The 24,743-nt window shown below is 39.5% G+C and overlaps 1 protein-coding gene across 4 annotated transcripts in view; it reads right to left on the reverse strand.

Annotated features, from left to right (window-relative positions):
* The window catches only part of fubp3 (far upstream element (FUSE) binding protein 3), a 111,985-nt gene that overhangs the window by 84,178 nt on the left and 3,064 nt on the right, over positions 1–24,743 (reverse strand). Inside the window, exon 1 of one of the 4 annotated variants that reach the window (XM_048559015.2) lies at positions 13,950–14,063. The exons of the other annotated variants lie outside the window; for them this stretch is intronic. The gene's annotated coding sequence lies outside the window, so the exon portion shown is untranslated. Of the gene's footprint in view, positions 1–13,949; positions 14,064–24,743 lie in introns of those variants that run through there. 4 annotated transcript variants of the gene reach the window in all.

A 24,743-nucleotide genomic window follows, 5' to 3' on the forward strand; every position in this document is an offset into this window, starting at 1 on the left:
AGTTGGAGTCTGTGTGTGGGGAATTGAGGAACCACAAAGGCAAAAAAACTACAATGGGAGTTATGTACAGACCGCCTAACAGTGATCAGGACCGGGGCGCAAGATGCACCGAGAAATAAATAGGGCATGTCAGAAAGGCTACATCACTGTGATCGTGGGGGACTTCAATATGCAGGTGGATTGGGTGAATAATGTTGCTGGTGGATCCAAAGAAAGAGAATTCATGGAATGTTTGCAGGATGGCTTTTTGGAACAGCTTGTGATGGAGCCCACAAGGGAGCACTAAGTCTAGAATAGCCAGCTATGTAATGAGCCAGACTTTATAAAAGACCTTAAAGTAAGGGAACACTTCGGAGGCAGCGATCATAATATGGTAGAGTTCAGTCTGCAGTTTGAAAGAGAGAAGGCAAAGTCGGATGTAATGGTGTTACAGTTAAATAAAGGTAATTACAGGGGAATGAGAGAGGAATTGACGAAAATCGACTGGAAGCAGAGCCTAGCGAGGAAGACAGTAGACCAACAATGGCAGGGGTTTCGGGGTGTAATTGAGGACACAGTACAGAGGTTCATCCCAAAGAAAAGAAAGGTTATCCGGGGTGGGATTAGATAGCCATGGCTGACAAAGGAAGTCAGGAAATATATCAAAGAAAAAGAGAGAGCCTATAAAGTGGCCAAGAGCACTGGGAAATCAGAAGATTGGGAAGGCTACAAAAACAAACAAAGGATAACAAAGAGAGCAATAAGGAAGCAGAAGATCATATATGAAGGTAGGCTAGCTAGTAATATTATAAATGATAGTAAAAGTTTCTTTCAATACATAAGAAACAAATGAGAGGCAAAAGTAGATATTGGGCCGCTCCAAATTGATGCTGGAAGGCTAGTGATAGGAGATAAGGAAACAGCTGAAGAGCTTAATAAGTACTTTGCATCAGTCTTCACAGTGGAAGACATGAGTAGCATCCAAACAATTAAGGAGAGTCAGGGGCAGAGTTGAGTATGGTAGGCATTACAAAAAAGAGAAGTGCTAGAAAAGCTAAAAGGTCTAAAAATTGATAAACCTCCTGGCCCCAATGGGCTACATCCTAGAGTTCTGAGGGAGGCGGCTGAGGAAATAGCAGAGGCTTTGGTCGTGATCTTTCAAAAGTCACTGGAGTCACGGAAAGTCCCAGATGATTGGAAAATTGCTACTCCACAGATGTGGCACAGCAAGTCTCAATAGGTTGATCAAAAATAGCTTTCACCTTCAGCCACCTAAACATGAATTTTTCAGCCAAGCTTACTGAATCAGCCTAACTCTGGTTCTCAGAATATGTGCCAGACCCCCTGTCTAGCACAGAAGCCAATAGTAGCCGAATGCAACAATTTTAGCATGCTCACACCAGAGGTTTCTGCGTAAAACAAATTGAAAGACAATACTTTCAAAGATACTGCTAGTAAAATTTCTGCACGCTCATGATGTGGATTGTGTTTCTCAGTTCTGTTATTAGAATCACAGAACAGCATATATGTGACGCTGACATTTGGTCCACTGTTTCTACAGTGACTCTAAGAGTAACTCAGCTAATCCCACTCCGTTTCCCTGTAGTTCTGTAAATTCTTTCAGATAATACTTAATTCAATTTTGAAACACGATTTAATTTCTCTCTACCACATTTTCAACGATTGGACTCCACGCACCAAAATCTCACTGCATTAAAGAAGTTGCGTTACTATTGATATGAATGCCGCTGCATTTAGAAATGTCTGTTTCTAGATTAGTTGACAACAGGATATGGCAACAAGAGTAACAAGTTGATCATCAGACAGCAGAGTGGAGAAATTGCACAATATTTAAATAGTCAAAATTACAGATAATGTTTTGCCAAACATTTACCTCAATGTTATCAATTAAGGCTGTAGATATGTGGGCATTGCACTTTGGTACAAAAAGACTTGACTGTAAGGATCTTTGTGATTGATGAGCCTATGAATCCTTACTGTCTTAGTTCATGAGTGCAGTTATATGAAAGCTCAGTTAACAAATTTAATACACCTTTGGAAAGAACCATCTCTAACAACTGTCATTTGGAGCTGGGTGTTAGTACTGTTACTTAAATTGCATGTAAATCAAAACAGCTGAGCAACATTATGACAGGGATTGCAAACCAAATCATATCAGCCTCACAATCACTGGATTCGCAACAAGGTGAAATTATAACATTCAATGACACTTTAAACTGCTCAATATCTCCTAACTGGACTTTATGAATAACAGATCTTGAACGCCAAATTTATAAGTTACAATAATAAATTAATTTTAAGTTAAGCAGAGTTCAGACAAACATGGCAATAAATATCCACAATCTAAGCCTAGTCTTTTTTGTACATAAACCCCACTCAAACCGAAACCCAGTTAAGGGATAACTTACTAAAAAAAAATCTAGTATTCTTAGAGCAGTAAATTAACCTGCCTATCTTTCTAGACCAGTTCCGAACAACAAACATTAGTCTTTTGTTCTCAATGTGGACTTTACAAGCTTCAAAATCTCCCCACCCTCCAACCACATCCCAAGACCAACCTATCTCGTCCCCGTCTCCTTGACCCGTCCATCTTTTCTCCCACCTATCCGCCCCTCATACCTCACCAACCGACCCCCAACCCCACTTCCTACCTACGAGTCTCATCCCCACCTCCTCGACCTTTCCTCCCACCTACCCGCTCCTTCCTCCTCACAGGCCAGCCTCCATTCCAACTCCTGACCTACAACCACCTGTACTGCCTTCATCCCCACTTCTTTGACCAGTCAGTCTTCTCTCCACCCATCTGCTCCTCTACCTACCTTCTATCACCACCTCCCACTCTCTATTTATTTCAGAGCCCCCTTCCCCTCCCCCATTTCTGAAGGGCTTAGACCGGGACATTAGCTTTTCTGCTCCTCTGATGCTGCCTGGCCTGCTGTGTTCATCCAGCTCAATACCTTGTTATCTCAGACTCCAGCATCAGCAGCTCCTACTATGAGTCTTTTGTTCTCTCCTTTTTTAAACAAACTGCTGTTCAAAGTTCAAATTTTAATTCCCAGTTCCAAACCAAAAATGAGGAACATAAAACATAGCTATAATCCCAAAAGTAAGCATCTATTCTTCAGGATGTGTGCAATATACAAGGAAGAGTAAACAGGTAAAATGAAGGCTTATGTACAGTTATTGTAACCAATAGGAAAACATAAAATGAAACAGTATGCATCCGTATTAGCAATATTTTCTAATAAGGCTTTCAAATTAAAAAACACATTTTCTTGATAGTTACAATACTTCATCTCTTCAAAGATCAAATACAATCTCTGCAGCAGCACAACAGAAAATCTATCCCCTACCAGCATTATACTGCACCAGTATGTTAGATATGGCACAGCAAACTTTATTTTAACCAGCACCTTATGAACCAGCACTCTTCATAAGCCGTACAGTGGTAAACCGACAGTGAGAAAGTTCTCTGCCGTTAAGTTTTATTTAAGGCAAATTGCTTTATTATTTAAGGGATTTATGCTGTAAATAAAGTATGACAGTGATGTGTATACCCACACATTACATTGCTATTACATTGATTATGTGGACATCTTGATCAACCAGAATATTCCTGATCCCGTTGCTGCTGGTCAATAAAAAGTGTCCTGTACATACCAGGCAGTTATTCTCAGATTAAATGCAGGTTCCACCTTCAAAAATTCATGCCTTGCATGAAGTAAGATAACCCTCAGTCTAGAATCACCAGTCACCCCTCTCTAATGAGAGCAGTGCTATGGTCTTCTGGGCTATAGTGACTTCACTTTTACTAATAGATTGATCGAGGTTTTGTTTCTTGCAACCTATTTTGTGAGAGCCATGAAAAGTTACAATATCAATCACAATTCTAAAATTTCCCGCCAGAGCACAGACAAGAGGGGCAATTCCTTGACCCGCCCAAATCACCTTAACCGAAGCTGAAACTCTGAAACCAGAGTATATAAAACATTCAAGGTTCCCCTCCTTGGTATGAAAATCAAGATCATAACTATTCATTCACAACATATACAAACCATCTTTTCTACTGGAGTAATAGAGATAAAAGGAACTACAGATGCTGGAGAATTCAATATAACAAGGTGTCGAGCTGGATGAACATAGCAGGCTAAGCAGCATCTTAAGAGCAGGAAAGCTGATGTTTCGGGCCTAGACCCTTCATTAGAAATGGGAAAGGGGTTCTGAAATAAACAGGGAGGGGGTGAGGCAGATCAAAGACAAACCCCAGGGGATCTCTCACCTTTACTGGCTCCATCCCCGCCTCTGACTTATCTGTCTCATCTCCACTTATCTTCTCCTCTATCCATCTTTGACTGGACTTTAGGTAAGCTCAGGAACAGGCCCATGAAGCAGTCCTCCAATCCAGCTACCCAACTTCCTTTCCTCATTGAGTACTCAAAGATCAGGTACATGTGGCTGAAATGCAACAAAAGACTGACAAAAAAGATTCTTCAAAAAAACTGAACAGGGGTTCAATGTTCCAGACCAATCTCCCACATGCTCATGGTCCACAACTCCCACGCACCACATAATAAACAGTTGGTGCTTGCCCTTTAATGATCTATCCAGTCAATTAATGAATCAATTAACACAATCATCTGTTTAACTACTTGTTAACTACTCTGCCCAGTTGTAATTTTTTTTTCAAAGCATCCTGCTACCACATTTCTAATCTTAAATACTAACATCTTCGCTCCTGCTAATGTCAGGCTAACTGGCTTACAATTCCCTCATTTTCATTCTTTTTCCTTTCTTAAACAGAACATTAGGAATTTGAAGAATACAAATTAAAGGCATCCTTTACTTCTGTAGCCATTGGTTTTGAAACCTTCGACTTAGGGCATCAAGTCCTTAGGATTTGACAATTTTTTTTAATCCCATAAACCCAAATTAGCATTTACATTTTCATTCATAGTTAGAATTAGGGACTATTTCTGCTATTTTAGTACCATATGAAAATTATAGGCTTGCTTGCTCTAGCCGGATATTCAAATCACTGATGTAACAAACACAACCTTCATGTTCAAAAAAAAAGTTGCTGGAAAAGCTCTGCAGGTCTGGCAGCATCTGTGAAGGAGAACACAGTTCACGTTTCAGGTCCGGAGGCCCTTCCTTAGAATGGATATTGGCTGGGAAAACATCAGTTTATATGCAGAAAAGGGGGAGGGGGAGGGGGAGGGGGAGCGGGAGCGGGAGCGGGAGCGGGAGCGGGAGCGGGAGCGGGAGCGGGAGCGGGAGCGGGAGCGGGAGCGGGAGCATTGGACAGCCAAAGGAGTTGCTAACGGTCAGGTTGGGAGGGTGAGTAGTTGTTAATGGGGACTGTTAGTGACTGTAAGACCATAAGACATCGGAGTGGAAGCAAGGCCACTCGGCCCATCAAGTCCACTCTGCCATTTAAATCAAGGCTGATGGACATTTCAACTCCACTTCCCTGCACTCTCCCCGTAGCTCTGGATTCCTTGTCAGATCAAGAATTTAATCGATCTCTGCCTTGAAGGCATTTAACATCCTGGCCCTCACTGCACTCCGTGGCAATGAATTCCACAGGCCCACCACACTCTGGCTGAAGAAATGTCTCCTCATTTCCGTTTTAAATTTACCCCCTCTAATTCGAAGGCTGTACCCACGGGTCCTAGTCTCCCCGTCTAACGGAAACAACTTCCCAGCGTCCACCCTTTCTAAGCCATACATTATCTTGTAAGCTTCTAATAGATCTCCCCTCAACCTTCTAAACTCCAATGAATACAATCCTAGGATCCTTAGCCGTTCATCATCCGTTAAACCTACCATTCCAGGGATCATCGGGGGTGTGTAGTGGTATGCTATGTGGTAATAGGGCCGGGTGTGTGGGGTAGGGGGCTGGGACAGGGAAAGTTTAGGCCCTAAAATTATCAAACTCAATATTGAGTCCAGAGGGCTGTAGGGTCCCCAAGCAGTAAATGAGGTGTTGTTCCTCCAGCTTGCATCAGGCTTCACAGTAACACTGTAGCAAGCCGGAGACAGATGTTGGCCAGGGAACAGGGTGGTGCATTGAAGTGGCAGGCAACAGGTAATGTAAAAATGATGGACCTAGCAAGCCAGCAAAAACCAAGTTTGAAATATTTTCAGAGATAATGGGAACTGCAGATGCCGGAGAATCCAAGACAACAAAGTGTGAAGCTGGATGAACACAGCAGGCCAAGCAGCATCTCAGGAGCACAAAAGCTGACGTTTCAGGCCTAGACCCTTCAGAGAGCTGAGGAGGAGGGTCTAGGCCCGAAATGTCAGCTTTTGTGCTCCTGAGATGCTGCTTGGCCTGCTGTGTTCATCCAGCTCCACATTTTGTTGTCTTGAAATGTTTTCAACCACTTACAACCATAAGTGTCAAATGGATGATGCACCTCTGCATCTTCCTCGAGCACTCAATATTTCAGGGGCCAGTTTCAGCCCATTCAGTTCACTTCATTTGATACTTAAAAAATGGGTGGGGCTTGGTGTCTTGAAATGTATGATCCATAATTAACTGTACCACTAGCCAAGTTGTTCCATTACAACTGTAACAGAGGCATCAATCCAGCCATGTGGAAAAAGGCTTTGGAATGCACCCCACACAAAAAAAACAGGGCAAATCCAATTGGAACACACAACTCCACTTTGATGAAGGGTAGGCTAATGAAGAAAGATGTTGTTGACACTGCTATCAAGTGGCACATACCCTGGTAACTTGTTAACCCATGTTAACTAGGTTTAACCAGGGCCACTCAGTTCCAGACCTTATTACTGCCTTAGTCCAAACACGGAAATGAACCATGTTCAAGAAGAATGGTGAGCATGACTGCCCTTGATATCAAATATTGTATGTGACACCAATGGGTTTGTGCAAAACTGAATTCAATGGTACTCAGGGAAAACGTCAGAGTTGCATTGAGTATAATGCAAGATAGTTGCGGGCATTGGAAGCTCAATGTCTCAGACCCTGGACATTGCTGTAGGAGATCCTATGGGTGATATTCCCAATCAACCATCTTTGGCTGCTTCGATGACCCAACTTTCATCATAAGGTCAGTAATGGGGGGCTTTATTCGGTGATTACATAACTCAGCACTAACATTACCTCCTCAGGTACTGAAAGAGGCCATGCATGGTTGAGCCAAGACCTCGACAACACTGTGATCTGGACCATTAAGTGGTAAGTACCATTCACATCACAAATTCCAGCAATGACCATTTGTAACAAGAGAAAGTATAACCAACACCAGCACCTCCCCTGCCACTTAACAATTGCCAAACCACACGCCCATCAATATCCCAGGGTTACCACTGACTGGAAAATTTACAGGATCAGCCACATAAATTCTGCGCACATCATAGTCTAGGAAGTCTGTGCCAGCAACTAACTTCTCTACTCCCCAAAGCCTGGCCACAACCTACAGGGCCCAAGCCTTCTACGTTATGGAATAATTTCCACTCGTCTGGATGAGTGCAGCCGCAATTACAGTCAAGAAGCTCAGTACCATGTTGAATGAAGTAGACTGATTAGGACTTCAAGCAATACTTTAAACATGAACTTTCTCCACTTCTGGCATACTACAGCAGTAGTGTGCATCATTTGCAAGATGCAATGCAGCAACTTGTCAAATTTCCTTCCACAGCATCTACTAGAGAAGGACAAGGACACCAGATGCCTAGGAAAACCATCATCTACAGGTTGCCCTCCGAGCTACGCAGCATTCTTCTGCTGTGCCAAAAATCCTGAAAATCCCATCCAGACTGTAGTGGCTAAACCACTAGGTCAGGGATTGGCAAAAAAAAAATCAGACTTACTGGTAACTCCAAATTCCATGAATGAATAAAAACATTTTTTTTTAAAAAAATCAAGCATGTAAACTTTCCAGAGTATTGTAAACTACAATACATCTATTCAATTCCATCTGTTCTACACATTTAAGAATGCAAGCCTAATCAAACTTGCAGGAAATTAACAGTATAGAATGTGTCATATGTCAAATGACAGCAGAAAATGAACTGCTTAATAGGAAGTTATCACTATTTTCAAAGGGCTCCAGTAGATGCTGACATTCATTAACAAATGACCACTAGATTATTTTAGAAGCATCAAGACAATGAAGTTTTACAGACGAAGATGAAACTCAGATTTAAGGTTTCTACTGTTAATGCCAGGCCGAATCAATTAATTGTCTTTACGATCATGAACAAACACTATCCATTCAATGTGTACATGAACATAGAACATTACAGCACAGTACAGGCCCTTCGGCCCTTGATGTTGTGCCGATCGGTCATACTGATCTCAAGCCCATCTAACCTACACTATTCTATGTACGTCCATATGCTTGTCCAATGACGACTTAAATGTACTTAAAGTTGGCGAATCTACTACCGTTGCAGGCAAAGCGTTCCATTCCCTTACTACTCCAAGTAAAGAAACTACCTCTGACATCTGTCCTATATCTTTCACCCCTCAATTTAAAGCTATGCCCCCTCGTGCTCGCCGTCACCATCCTAGGAAAAAGGCTCTCCCTATCGACCCCATCTAACCCTCTGATTATTTTATATGTTTCAAATAAGTCACCTCTCAACCTTCTTCTCTCTAACGAAAACAGCCTCAAGTCCCTCAGCCTTTCCTCGTAAGACCTTCCCTCCATACCAGGCAACATCCTAGTAAATCTCCTCTGCACCCTTTCCAAAGCTTCCACATCCTTCTTATAATGCGGTGACCAGAACTGTACGCAATACTCCAAGTGTGGCCGCACCAGAGTTTTGTACAGCTGCAGCATAACCTCTTGGTTCCGGAACCCGATCCCTCTATTAATAAAAGCTAAAACACTGTATGCCTTCTTAACAGCCCTGTCAACCTGGGTGGCAACTACTGGTCCATCTTGTTGCTGTCTGATGCTTATGGGTTTATAGTCTAGGAACTTAATTTTAATGTCATTTGCTCCCAGGTTCATGGAATACTTTTCTAAATATAGCATTGAGGAAGAGAATCCTGATAGTTATATCCTACCTAAGATAATAAAATGTGAGGCTGGATGAACACAGCAGGCCAAGCAGCATCTCAGGAGCACAAAAGCTGACGTTTCGGGCCTAGACACTTCAGAGAGGGGGGTGGGGTGAGGGTTCTGGAATAAATAGGGAGAGAGGGGGAGGCGGACCGAAGATCCGCTTTTGTGTTCCTGAGATGCTGCTTGGCCTGCTGTGTTCATCCAGCCTCACATTTTATTACCTTGGATTCTCCAGCATCTGCAGTTCCCATTATCTCTGAGTTATATCCTACCTCACAGGATACATCACACATAACTTGACTTCTTCAACTTCAGAGAGCAGGAATAAACAGACTGTGGCTACAGGTAATAAATTACTGGTCAGATTTACTGATTAGCAAATCATGCAAATTAGACTGCAGATTTACAACAATCACAGGAGTAATTATTCTCCTCAGGATATCAAACATAAATGCATTTTTGCTGCTCTAATGCACTGGAAAAGGAGACCTTTGAAACTTAAGCCCCTTAAGCAAAGTTTACACATCTTTGTCTGACATGAAGCAACGTAGTACAAGATACAACAAATTATTTTTGAAGATATTCTGAAACAAAAAGATACCATACACGATGCTGCCATTGTATCAAAGTATAAACACCTTATACCATTCTCCCTGTAAAACCAAAAAACCACTCAGCTGAGCACCTTTGTTTTATTTAAAGACACTGTCCCAAAGCAATTTTACTAACTTTAATTGTAATATTTCTTACTATCCTCTCAAACAGATATAAGCAGTGAGCTTGCATGACATCAGAACTTCCCAAAAGACCTTACAGCCTTACAGTATTGGACGGACAGCATTTTCTCATAGCTAAACTCTACATACAGCCATGTGATAATGACCAGATAGTCTATTTTAATGATGCTTACAGTTTAAAAAATTGCCCAATATGGTGAAGCTCTCCTGTTCTTCTTTGAAATAGTATGACTGGATTTACTATGTACACCTGAAATAGGAGATAGGCCCTTCACTTAACAGCTCATCTAAGTGACAGCAATTCAAACAGTACGACACTCCCTCAGTTGACAGTAATGCAAGTTTAGATTGTGTGCTTAGCTCTCTGCAGTGAACCTACATTCTTGCAACTCAGACAAGAGTGCTACCAACTGAGTAATTGCTAACACTATCCAAATATTAGCACATTAAATCCTCTTTGCTCCATAAAGCCATGCTACAGACGTGGACATAGATATGATAGTTACCTGCTGGCTAAGCCTTTGAAATGACCTATATTGCTTACAGAAGAACAAAACATGTAGAGAAGCAGTATTAAAAACAACTAACAGATTCACAGTAGTTACCACAGCCATAAAGTGCATTATCCCCATCGCGAGGAAACAGCTAGTAGTACCTCCCATTTAGAGAGTCTTGCTGGTATCAGAGAGCATTAAAAGCATTGGTACACATTTGAGGAAATAAACACAGATGGTCTTTCAGAGGACAGGATATGCGATTTAAAGTTCGGCTCATGGTCAAAGAAAACACAGGAGGGTAGACTAAGTTTTAACGATTCTTATTCATGGACAAATGGTATTAGTCTTTCCAATATTAAAACGTGGAAAGCTTGACTCTATGCTGTATGTCATCTACATGGAAGAACTCATACAAAAAAAACTCTGGTATTTTTACAGAGCGTTTCATGTCCCTATGCAATTTACACTGGTAGAAAATCACTTGAAGCATAATTTTCATTGTTACATAAAATCATGGTAGCTAATTTGCACAAAGCATGGTCCCGAAAATAGCAATGTAGTAAGTTACCTGGTCATCCGTTTCTGTAAACTCCCCTGCTTATCCTTGAAATAGTGCTATGGAATCCTTCCCATACAACTCAGTTGATAGGTGGGGCCTCAACTTAAAGTGCTGCGGCAAAGGCAAGAACTCTACCAGCTCAGTACTGCAATGGAGAGTCAACCTGGATTACACTGGTGTAACTTGAACCACTCATCCTTGACAAAGGTAAGGAACCACGGATTACGGTTTTGGTAGAGATTGGTAGAGGTAGGTAGTAATGTAGTTTTACCAATTTCATAAATCTCAGGCTGGGTCATACTCAAAAGGATGGCGTGTGCACAAGGAATGAGACAGAACCTTCCTGGATTGTGCAATTCTTCACTCCTATATTAAATCTGTAAATGTGCAGGTTTGAACCATTTTAGAATTCCAACACGCAAAACAAAATCTACGGCACAGTCAAATTTTTCTGCCTCAGCCTCTTGTTTAACCTCAGTCACAAATGTGAGAATGGAAACAAAAACACCATCGCTCCCTCCTAGCTAGCAAACTACTTTCAGCATTTTTCAGTATTCATTTCATGCTACCAGAATCTGCAGTATTTTGCTTTTCTATTTTGGAAATTGCTGAAAGTAAATTTTATATTTGATGGAACCTTTTAAATATTTTCTGAAGTTGGAAAGCCTCTGTGGTTACAAACACCAACACAACAGAACCGGAGTTGAAAATGACCACAGGAGTCTGCAACTGACTTAGATCCAACTGTTCAAGTTCCAGTCTGAGGGCAGTGTCTGCAGTACAACTGATTCCACAAATCCCAACAATTCTCATTAATTTCTTCTCGTTCAAAAGTAATAATTTGGGTCAGTGAAAATTTGCGTTTTCAAAAATGACATGAGCTTCTCCCTTGAATAAAATCAACAGCACAGGAAAACTAATCATCATACAAAGATATAAAACTGATCACCATTTGGATATGTCACACAATTACTCACTTCAAAAATTATGGACTGCTTAGACTTCATTAATGGTAACCAGGGTTTAAAGTTTTCTCGCACTGAGTTAACATTCATACCAACTGTGTGACTCATGGAAATGCCGACAGTAAGGTGACCCTGGAAATGAAGCAACTAATCTCATTTAGGAAAATTTAAAACAAACAAACAGTCATGTCCCGACAGCTCAGTGACAAATAGGAAGTCTTGAAGTTTCCTTTGTACCCACATAATCCTTATAAACTTTAAATTACATTTCCAAACATAATGCAACATGAAAACTGTTTTCCAGAAGTTTTCACAAGACATATATCCATTAAACATATAAATATTACCTGTTCAAAAACCTTCAAGGGTTTTCCTTGCATAACCAGTAAAATGAAATGTGCAGACAATGCTTTTGAAAGAAGTGGTAATAATTCTGATAGAACTAAGAATGGAGGAAAACATTCCCAGTGAGTCAGGTTTTTAATGCAGATTAAGGCCTTCCTACACAGTCTCCACCTGACCCAAAAGGCAAGGTTTTGCAGGTTATTTAGCCCCCGGTTGCTGTTCAACCATTCAATGAGATCATGATTGCTTTATGATCAAAGTCCATTTAACTTCCTTTGCCCTGTCATAAAACATTTCTTTAATAAAAATCCATCAATTTCAGGTTTAAAATTAACAATTTACCTAGCATTAATGGCATTGTGGAACCGAGTTTCAAATTTCTACCACACTAACTTCACTCCTGAAGTCTGTTTCCAATACAGACACAATGTCCACTAGTCCTAGACTCCTCAAATCCTGAACAGTAGAACACAAGAATTAGGAGAACTATTCACATTTCAAAACCTGAGACAAGGAAGAAAGCATGTGATCACACCTTTCTAATGTTCACTGCTTAAATCAAGTCATTTTCAAGGTATACAGCACTTTCAGTTCCTCCATACTTTCGATATTCTTTCTCTCTAGTACAGATTAAACCAGAAAATCTCAAACCCCTGAGAAACCACCACACCATTTTGTCAATGTGGTTCCCACCCCCACCCTATCTATAACAGTAACATTCAAGTTTTTAATGGGTTATCAGAAAATATAACACAATTGCATTAAGATCATAGAATCCCTACAGTGTGGAAACAGGCTCTTTGGCCCAACAAGTCCACACCAACCCTTAGAGCATCCCACCCAAACCCATTCCCCATAACCCACTTATTCTGCACATCCCTGAACACGATGGGCAATTTAGCATGGCCGATCCACCTAGTCTGCACATTTTTGGACTGGAGGAGGAAACCGGAGCACCCAGAGGAAACCCACGCAGACACGGGGAGAATGTGCAAACTCCACACAGACAGTCGCCTGATGGTAGAATTTAACCCAGGTCCCTTGCGCTGTGAGGCAGCAGTGCTAACCACTGAAACTAATATTCAAATGTTTACGTCTCTAGTCACCGACACAAAATGAGCTTAGGATTTATTCATTTATTGAATTTTCAGCATTAAGAACAATTCCCTCCAAACCAATGTACTAATTTACGTGGAATAATTTGCAGCTGCACACATCTGCCTTTAAGCCATTATATAAACCTGCGCTATATTTGTACCCTAGACTCTCAGTTGCAGAGTTGTAACTCAAAAACAATTTGACACAGCTTGACAAGCCAAGATAAATGTCTAGAATTCAAATAATTTATTATTTAAGTACTGCTTTCATAAAACATGGTGACTTGAAGACAAACAGGCAGTTTCTGTGCAAGCCTGAGATATCAAATCTTTCTTCTTGATCATAACACAGTCAAATGCATAAAGTGCTCAAAATTATTAGTTGATGCTGTACTATGCACACAGTATTCAATACAAGTGGCAATGATCTTAACAAAAATTAAACTGTCATGATAATATTTTAAAATGTTATGAAGCCTACAATTTACCTACATCCATCAACATTCACAAGGTGCTTCACAGTGATATACAATTTCAAATTGAAGCCACACTGTTAAAACAGAAGTTACCTTCCAAAATATAGTAAAACAGAACGCACAATATAAATCAGCTATACAACAGACTATATTGTCGAATGTATATTCTTATTAGTGAACTCAAAACTCTCTAAATAATCAGATTCTAAGTAATTGCACTTTAACCCACCTCCAAAAGCTAACTTAAAAACACAAGCTGTTAGATGAACAGGAACATTTCTCATGATGTCTCTGAACAACTCTGTCCAGCAAGCTATTTGCTCTACTCGTTACTGGTTGGCAGGAGCAATAAACAGAAATGTGACGTCCAAGTGAGTGACAGGGCTATGTTATTAAGATATCAGCTTACAGGGCACATGACAGATATAAATACAATCAGAAGATCTGCTACTTTCCAAATTGGGCAATGCTCAAAGTTAGGTAAACAAACTATTTGTGCAGGTGGTGTATAAAGTTTCTTTTTGTCTTCAATGGACTCATAATTGAGAAGACAGAAAGAAAGAAGAAGAAAAAAAATGACAGAGCCAAGAAATGAGGAATTTACTATAAAAATGTTAAGGGGATGAATTGTTATCTGAATGGCATCTTGTTCTCCTTAGGTCTTAATCTTAATTAACTGATTTAGAGACAGTGAAATAATTCAACTGATTCTCCATATTTCAATAGAGACATTGCATTTCCAAAGTGCAATTCTTACTCAGCGTAACAATTGATCAGTAACTGGGTTGTAGATTTCAGAAAAATGTTGCATTAGGCAGGCTGGAACAACTGAACAAAGTATGAAATCAACATTCTGTTTTATAAAGGGACACGTGATGCTATTGAAGAAATTCAATTTGTTCTCATTGTGTTCTAATTTGCTTTTGTATCACTACATGCAGGTCTGAAAAGCCAAACAGTCCCATTTTGAAAGATGCACCAAATAAGAAGGAATGTTCCAAGTCCACATTCAAGAAATTTTCAACTACTACTCCCTAACACAAACCTGAGAGAGGATCAGGTGTGGAGTTGCTTCTCGACTGCTGTTATGCTGTTTAATGCCAGCTGCTGAGGTGACTGTACAATGGTTTAGCTCTGCCACCTCTCATTAAACAGGTGAGTACTCAGCCATTTCTGGTTACTTCCTCTGAATGAAAGGCAAAGCTCCTAGTGAAAAATTGAGCTACACAGGTCTGTTTCTCACAGCATGGTACATCACACAAAATCCAGGCCACAATGCACTCATATTGTGACATTATTTCCTCTCTTTTTCCCTGTCCCACTTAAACTTTGCTCTCAAACTGTTTTCTTCACCCATTCCAGCCCATTTGCACAATGTCTGAAAATTTTACACAACATTACAATTAGATACAATAAAGGAACCTGGGGAAAATAATGGTATTAAAACTAATGCATTCAAAAACTGTAATGCACATTCTGCACAAGGAAATAGTGAAGCACCTCAATGTGAATGTTTTGGAACCTCTCTCATCTTTTCTTGCAAGTTTTAGAATATATGTGCAGTTTTCGTCCAACTTTCTGTACTCAAACTATAAACTATAGCTGTTAATCTACAAAGCACTGCAAACTACATAACAAATACACCTTCCATCAGACTGAAGTGTGAAAGTGCTTCACCCAATCAACTGTGACTTATCTGATAAACACAATAACCATTTTATACATAGCAATCTCCCACAAGTTAGTAGTTGAATGGCTAGGTTGGTTGAGAAAGGAATGTTTGACGAGCATAATATGCTCAATTTCAAGTAGTGTTGTGGAGTCTTTAATATTCACTAGAACCATCAAAATTAGGAAGGAATCTAAGCTTCATGGCTCAGCTGGAAATCTGTCCTCCTGGCAGGAATGCATTTAGGATTCACCTCAAAAAAAAAATGACCTGACCCTGATATGCAGAATCTAACACCCAACCTTGTAATGGCAAGCAGCAACCGGAGACAAACTGCAAAAACAAAAACAAGTAGCAAATAATAAACCTCATATCTTCTGCTTATCAAAAAATATTTTCAGATAATTTCAACATAATAACATTTTTCTTCACATTTTTAAGCTATATCACAGCCTTGATCAGAAGCTCATAAATATGGAGTGCTTAAATTGCATAGTAGGGATCTCAAAACAGCAAATATTAGAAACATGATGGCTTAGATACAATACCTTCCCACAGATTTGCAGGGTGAAGCGAAATATAAAATGTGTCAATAACAAATTGCACTTATTTCACCTTTAAACACAGTGACCTCTGAAGCAGGGATAACGGACGACAGATAAGGCAAAAAAAACACAAGAGATGGTTAAAAGTTTGGTTTAAGGGATGATTGTTAGCTAGTTTTTGTAGGAAGGGGTTTAAGAGTAGGACTTGTTACCAATGGGACATCGCAACAGCAGCATGCCACCGAGCTCCTCAAATTTGTTTTGTCAGTTTGACCCCAGCAGATCTATACTTCAACTTCACTTAGTGCACTTATCCTTGATTGTGTAACCGTTATCAATCAGTCACAGTTTCATAAAATTTCACAAACTGTTAATCATCTTCAGTTGAAAGAGATTCAGATTTTTTTTTACTACCTTTTGCATTAACTTTTGTACGAAGTGGATAGGATGCACAAGACAACAAAATCAGAAAGAATGCACTTAGAGAATATTAGAACTGACAGCAATTACAAATAGGAATGATCAAGGCCTGGAGGGTTTTACAGCCCAAGAGGAACTGACAATTTCAAGCACTGGGCAACTGGGATCAAATGAGTGTAAGAAGTAGATAGTAATGAGGACAGCCAAGCATCACTTTGTACAGGATTATGTCTTGAAGAGTTTTTGACAAACTGGATTTCATCCGGGATGTAGGATAAGAGAGTATCAACTAGAGTAACTAAGCCACAAACGTGGAAAAAAAAAAGTGGCACCATGGAAAGTAAGTCAGCCAAAACAAAACAAGACAACAGGGTGCAGCTGTACTTTCAGACACCGCTCTGTTATTCCAAAAGTATCCTTAAAAATAGTGCATGTATTTGTTGCAATCCATTAAACAGCTTCACAATAGTAGGAGCAGCACAAGCTTCAAAAATGACATTCTGAAGAAGGTAATCAGATATCCACACAGCCCAAAGCTTCAAAACACTATGAAAACACTAAATACTCTTTTAGCAAATTGACATCTAGCAATTATATGTGAGGCATCATCTAGCACAGAGGTGAAACTCATAGGTTAGTTGAGCATTCATCAAAAAATCTCAAGTTACATTCCTCTGAGCCAGTCCAGTGTTTCTCAAAATGTCACTACATTGTTTAATGGCAGAATGACTATTGCAAGTATCCCTTACCTGTTCCTATACACGGAACAATAGGGCACATATCTACACCAAAGAAAAAAATTAACATTACAATAAGCAATGGTTAAACTGGTGAAAATCTAAGAATGGAGAGTACCTTTCCAGCTCAAAATATATGCTTAACAACATCAACTGCACGTAATTTCTCTGTACTTTCTCCAGAAATACCTCTCAGCCTTTTTAATCTATACTCTATGTCCAATTAAATTTTTTTCCAGACCAATCCTGTTAATTTTCACTTCACAATTCTTGTCTTTGTCCTTCTGCAGTTTAAGCCAAAGAAAATCCAAACTATTTTCCCAGATTAGAATCAGAGTCGTACAGCACTGAAACAGACCCTCCAGTCCAACTTGTCCATGATGACCAGATATCCAAAATTGATCTAGTTTCATTTGCTAGCATATGGCCCATATCCCTTTAAACCATTCATATTCACATATCCATCCCATGCCTTTTAAATGTTGTAATTGTACTAGCTTCCACCACTTCCCTTAGCGGCTCATTCCACACATGCACCACCCTCTGCGTGTAAAAGTTGCCCCTTAGGTCACTTTTAAATTTTTCCACTCTCATCTTAAACTGATGCCCTGCAGTTTTAGAACCCCTTACCATGGGGAAAAGACCTTGACGATTCACTCTATCCATGTCCCTCATGACTTTATAAACTTCCATAAAGGCCACCCTGAAGCCTCCAACACTCTAGATAAAATATTCAGCCTCTCCCTATAGCTCAAACCCTCCAACCCTGGCAACATCCTTGTAACTCTTTTCTGAACCCTTTCAAGTTTCACGACATCCTTCTAATAGCAGGGAGAGCAAAACTGTACGCAGTATTCCAAAAGTGGCCAAATCAATGTCCTGTACAGCTGCATGACCTCTCAACTCTTATGCTCAGTGCACTGACCAATAAAGGCAAGCATACCAAATGCCCTCTTCACTAGCCTGTCTACCTGCGACTCCATTTTCAAGGAACAATGAACCTGCACTCCAAGGTCTCTTTGTTCAGCAACACTCAGCAATACATTACCATTAAGTGTATAAACCCTGTCTTTTGAAAACGCAGCGTCTCACATTTGCCTAAATTAAACTCCATCCGCCACCCCTTGGCCCATCTGATCACAGTCCCATTGTATTCTGAGGCAATCTTCTTCACTGTCCACTACATCATCAATTTTGGTGTCATCTGCAAGCTTACTAACCATAATTCCTAAGTTGACATCCAAATCATTTATAGAAATTACAAAGTTTTGAAGCTTTCAAGATGAAGGGAACTTTTATGTTCATTTGAATAAACAACTTTCTGCAAAGGACAATTAACCTGCAGTGGTTTATGAAAAAAAGTAAAATATTGAGTAAAGCAGGATTGCCAATGCTAATGTATAAAGGTGCACATACATTTGACACACTACACAGCAATGAATGTGAACAATTTCAAATAATTAGTGTGCAATAGTTTAATTCCTATTAATGCCACAGTAAATGAAACAGGAAACCTGGATGGAAGAATACTAAGATTCCTGAAGATCAAAAGTTTAACATCCAGAAAGGATGAAAATGGTTTAGAAACCTTCCCACTTGAGAAGTGCAAAACCCAGGATAGTTGCTTCCAGTCATCTACCATTAAACTATCATTCCTAGTCTTAGGTTATTCCTGGTGTCAATGTCCAGGAATTCTTCACTGGTGTTCAATACAGAAACCTAGCTGGATATTTCTCTTCAGTCAATGTGAGACCATCACTGGCTTCAGCTAGAGATTTAACATGTCAGTTCTGATTGTAATAAGGGACAACTTGATGACTTCCACTTCAGTATTACAGACACCATTTAATTCAGTAGAGACTGTTGAATGAAACATTAATGTTAAAGTATCAACTGAGGGATGGTGTGATGGATTAAGTAATCCTGTCACCTTCAATACTCTATCAGTCATACCTGATTACGGTTAAGTTGACAAAAATCTGAACTTAAAGTTTCAGTGATTAAATAGCACATAATGAAAACAAATTATCACCTTCACTAAAAGAAAGCTGAAACAAAGACACATGGAAGGTAAGGTAACAATAACCAATTTCTGCAAAAAAAATAACAATTCCATTTACACATTGGTATTTATAAGCAAAGAACTGAACCAATGTTAACTTCACTGTTCTAAAGCAACTTACTCTGAAGCTAAATGCTAATGTGAAAATTTGACCAAGACCACATCTCCAATGATTCCACATCACCTCAATTTCAAGGTCACTTGAATGGAGGAAAGGCCAGTCTTCTTGGCTTGAAGCTGGGAGAGTGTTAGAGCACTCCAGCACATTCAGTATATGACCAGGAAGTGGGCTCATACTGTTGAAAGCAAAAAAGGAAAACATTTGATTCCACAGCATCAATATGCCACAACACAGGAAGAAAAATTACTGAAAATAACCTGTGTTCTAAAACCGAAAATTTTAAGGTAGCAAACAGTAAAAATCTTAAGTGGAAACATCATCAACAACAGGAGCAAGCTCTTTAGGGTTAAAACCATAATAAAAACAGATCAGATTACAGTCTTATAACCATTTAATGGCTTTCTATGATTTGCCGTAATACAGACTGGCAGCCACGAGGACAGCTTTTGCTTTGTATGCCTAATTCGAATGTTCCCAGGTATGATTTGCTCTCCTCTTTCCTACTGAAGGTGATGACTTCTGGAGAGGACAAAGTTTCACTGCTACATCGAGCAAAACATCCAAGGCGGCAACTACTCTGCAGAACAGTTGTCAGGAGTATTCATAGGCTATCTGGCCCAAAAGGCAACAGAGTCTTCAGTACTGGATCAGTAATTTAAGTCTATCTTGATCAGCGTGAACTAAGTTGCGCAACTTTGCGACTTTTTAGTACTATCTTTCAACAATTGGCTTGCTGAGATAGAACAAGACCCATTTTTATGTGGTCTTATTTACAGAGTGAAACATTGCAAGTATACTTTCAAACTCACAACACATACCATTATATATGAAGAAATTCTTATTGAAGTTAAGTGAATCCTCAATTAATGCCCTCTACCTGCATATAATTAAACACAATTGATACATGATTACCAGCTCTAATCCATGCCAAACCCCAAGGAAATTAAAGTTAATTTTAGATTACTGGACAAACTGAAGAAAAAAAGTGTAACAATATGCATTGCCTAGCTGATGGGAAAAACTTTTAAATTATTAAAGTTTATTAGTAACTGATATTTACCAGGTAATAGTCAAAATACACCAGATAATCAAAATGATAACTACAGCAAAAGGAGTTGATTGGGATACGATCCTTTTCAGTAAGAAGAAAATACAATTTGTACTATACAAATGTACACATTTTTAAGCTTTAACCACCAAAAGGATATTAAAATCAAATTATAAAATGCACAACTATTCGTAGTTATCACTTGATCCCAAAAGCGATTATGGCCCTGACGTCATTTGTATATTTACAGCTTGCAATATTCTAGGAAGATCATGAGGTAGATTTGTCTTGATCTAGTAAGCACAAAGAAAATACTGGAGCTAATTATTTCTTGCTACAGAACGTGCCCTTTAGCCTATCAAGTGAGCTGGATTTTGAATCTACTTAGGCTATAAAGGTTTTATTTTGTCATTTCCATGAATGAGATTTGGCAATTTCTCAGGACAATGCTGCATTTCTGCCCAAGACCTGGCTTTGAACTGTTCTCCTATGCACAGAGTTTGAGCTGATCGCTTCTTACAATGGCTACCTCAACATCAACAAACTCATTGAAACTCAATGTTTCCTCATGGAAATTGAGATAAACGATTATGCCCGGTGCTACATTTGGGTTACTGAGCTGATGGGACACAGTAGTAGGAGTTTTACTCATTCAAAAAGGCTTAGAAAACCATCATAACTTTCCAACTGTACAGATTAAAAGGGGATTGAATTATTTTTTCCAAGCCTAGTTTATTTATAGCTCATCTAAAATCATTTAACCAGGCAGCTTCCAAAGGTAGATTCACAAAATTAAACAAACAACCAAACTATTTCCTAAACAATTTGAAGTATTGAAAAATTCAGAAATTTCTTGTCCAACACAGAGATCACAACCTTTAGAGAGACACCAACAAGCTCACACCCAAAAACCTAACTGCAAGGTCACAAGGCTAAGAAATGCCAACTAGCAGCACAAACCAGCCACAAACACAGCTCAACAGCACTCATCACTCAGTAAGCTTTCCAATTCTAGAACATCTAGGGTCAGCCTGTCCATCTGGGGACTGACAAACATTTATCAGAAAGAATCCTCGTTCCTAATAAAGGTGTCAACCATGTCAGTGATCATTAACATGAGCCTGCTGGTCAATCACCAGTGCCATAAATACAGCAGATTAACTTAGCCTGAATCATTCTCTTCATTATCCAAGATTCTGTTAAGACACTGCACAAGATCTTGAATTCCACAATCACGTCTCTGGCAGAACATCACAAAATATTTCCTCAATTCAAGGCAGGGAAGTGGTGTACCAGTAATGTCACTAGATTCGCAATCCAGTACTTCATTCTAATTTTCTGGGGACACAGGCATGAATGCCGCAATGGCAGATGGTGCAATATGAATTCAAAGTTACATAATTTAGTGTAACGGTTTCATTAACCATAGTCAATTGATGTAACAACCAATCTGTCTGGCAGCATCTGTGAATTAAAATCAGAGTTAACGTTTTGGGTCTGGCAACCGTTCCTCAATTCTAAGTTCTGAGGAAGGGTCACTGGACCCGAAACATTAACTTTGATGTTTCTTCACAGATGCTGCCAGACCTGTCGAGCTTTTCCAGCGATTTTTGTTTTTGTTCCTGATTTACAGCATCCGCAGTTCTTTCAGTTTGTAAAAATCAATTTGATTCTCTTACATTCTTTAGGGAAAGAAACCCACTATTCTGATCTCATCTGGTCTACAAGTGACCCCAGACCCACAACAATGAACAACAGAGAAGAACAGCACAGGCTCTTCAGTCCTCCAAGCCTGTGCCGATCATCAAGCGCAGACTAAATTGAAAAAGCAAATCTTCTGCCCTTATTCAGTCCATATCCCTCATCTCTCCTTAGTCATGTAACCATCCAACGTGGCTGACTCTGTCCTCTGAAGTGACCCTGGAGGCCACTTTGTTGTATCAAACTGCTACAAAATCTAAATGCAATGAGATCAATTGAAAACAATTCAAGGCATAGGAAGAAATTTAAAAATACACTGCACAACTTGAGAAACGTGCAAACCTTCTTACATCTAGGCCTCCTCATTGGAACACAATAAAATTGTTCCAGAGAACTAGATATACTATCTCCAAATCCCCCACCTTATTATTATATTAATGAAGATCAAGGTGGAGAAACTCACCGTCATAACAGCAAAGGCACAAACAACCATCCCAATGGACTTAGTAAGTTGTTACTCCTAAATACACATGATGCAGGCATAAGCTAAAATACCTTATGATCTGAATTCACGTACAAGGAACCTGTTCCAATTCAATTACATGACAAATGTTTCAGGTTTGGCCAACATTAGATTAGCTCAGACACCACTTCAGCTGTGTCATAGTGCTGAAAAGGAAGGAAGAAACAATAAATGGCCTGCAATAAGAAAAGGGCTAGAAAATCTCAGGAAGCACCTGTTAATAAAAAGAGTTACTCTTTCAGATCAATTAGCTGTTGCTTTCCACACATGATGCCTGCTCTATTGCATTTTTCCAGCCTTTCTTCGTTCTTATTTCAGGCTTCCAGCACATGTAGTATATTGTTGTTGAATAAAGGGGATCCTACTGTTGTTCTGTGGAAAATCTAAGCATGTGGACACTAATACGTACTGAAGCGAATACAGCGGTGACATACCTAACAACAGAATGAGCTATCAACACTCACTGTTTAGCCCCACACAAACTTTGGTAATTTGGATAAACTATGACAGAATATTCAGCACCGAATTCGGGCCTGGTGTCACATTAGTACCATCAGGAAAGGAGAAGAAAGGAGATAAGAAGAGAGATGCACCCAAAATCAAAGCCTGGAAAGATTTTTAATAGTAGAAATTATAGTTGCACTGATGTGTAGTAAAAACAGTGGAAGTAAAACACTGACTGATATTTGACCATTAGACCAAAATTATAACTTTAAGACGACACTTGCACAAAGTATATAGTACACACAGAAAGCACGTCAACATAATTGTCAAAAACAAGTTTAAAATAAGATTATGTTACAGCCGATATACACAAGGTCAAACAGTGATTGCATCAAAATAATGTAACCTTTACTTTAAACACTGAAAACTCATAGCAAAAAAACAAACTGCGGATGCTAAAAATCAGAAATTGCTGGAAAACTCGGCAGGTTTGGCAGCATCTATGAGGAGGAAGCAGAGTTAACGTTTTCATTCTGAAGAAGGGTCACTGGACATCAAACATTAACACTGTTTTCTGTCCACAGACGTTGCTATACCTGTTGAGAATTTCCAGCAATTGCTGATTTTGTTTCTGAATTCATAACATGTCCACTGCTTGCTCAACTGATGGATTCTTTAGAATTCTTCCCTCCTGCCCAACCCCACCAAAATGTCAAGGTGTTCAGTCACTGGCTACATCTATGACTACGATTGGCAAGGCTTTTGCCTCCAAGGAAATCAAGAAACATGGGCATAGATGGGACAGCAAGATACGGTAGAAGGTTACGTGTAATCTAACTAAGTGATGGACACGGCTCAAGAGGCCAAATTGTGTGCACAGAAATGCAACTTTCCCTATTTGACTTATCTAAGAACTTCATTTGTGGAGAAACCTAACTCCAGAATCTACAAACTAGAGAGATCACTCTGATATTCAAAGCACAAAACTAAGAACACATAGAAATATATGATGTATCAAAGTGTTCCACTAACTACAGCACCATGACTGTAGACCACATCAAGGTTGGACCTGCGGAGAGCATTTTGAAATGCACAATATTACAGTAAACGTGTAACTGTAGCCCTAAATCAATTAATAGTGTTTTTTTTTAAATCATGGATGAAGAAACAACTTCATACAATAGAACACTAGTAAGTGCTGGAACAACATGTATTGAAACATAAACTGTTTACTTCTGATTTTGTTAATGGAGCAAAAATAAAACCACACTCTGCCAAGTCCAGCTTTAATTCACAAAGCTGTTCCATTTCGCACTAGCAAGCCAAACCAGATCAATTTCTAATCAAGCACAGATTAAGAGCACGCAACTATGAATGACGAATGTTGATGCATTGTGAAACACCAAACATGCAAAAACTATCATTGTACCAAATACAGAGATTGCTGAAATGCAGCAGGTCTGGCAGCATCTGTGCAGAAAGACACACCAGACTCTCCACAGATGCTGCCAGACCTGCTGGATTTCTCCCAACATTGTGTATTTCAGATTTACAGCATCCACAATATTTTGCCTTTGTTCATCAATGTATGCAAGTCCTCAAGAACAGCAAAATGGCCCCTTTCATGACTCATACAAGAGAGATTGTATGTATTAATGCAGTCCAATGTATACACAAGGAATACACAAAACTGCAAAATAAAAGAACTAGAAATGGATATTACAAAGGTGATTAAAAGGCAGTGATTCACATG

This window comes from Stegostoma tigrinum, chromosome 29 (genome assembly GCF_030684315.1).
Source record: "Stegostoma tigrinum isolate sSteTig4 chromosome 29, sSteTig4.hap1, whole genome shotgun sequence".
Lineage (NCBI taxonomy): Eukaryota > Metazoa > Chordata > Chondrichthyes > Orectolobiformes > Stegostomatidae > Stegostoma > Stegostoma tigrinum.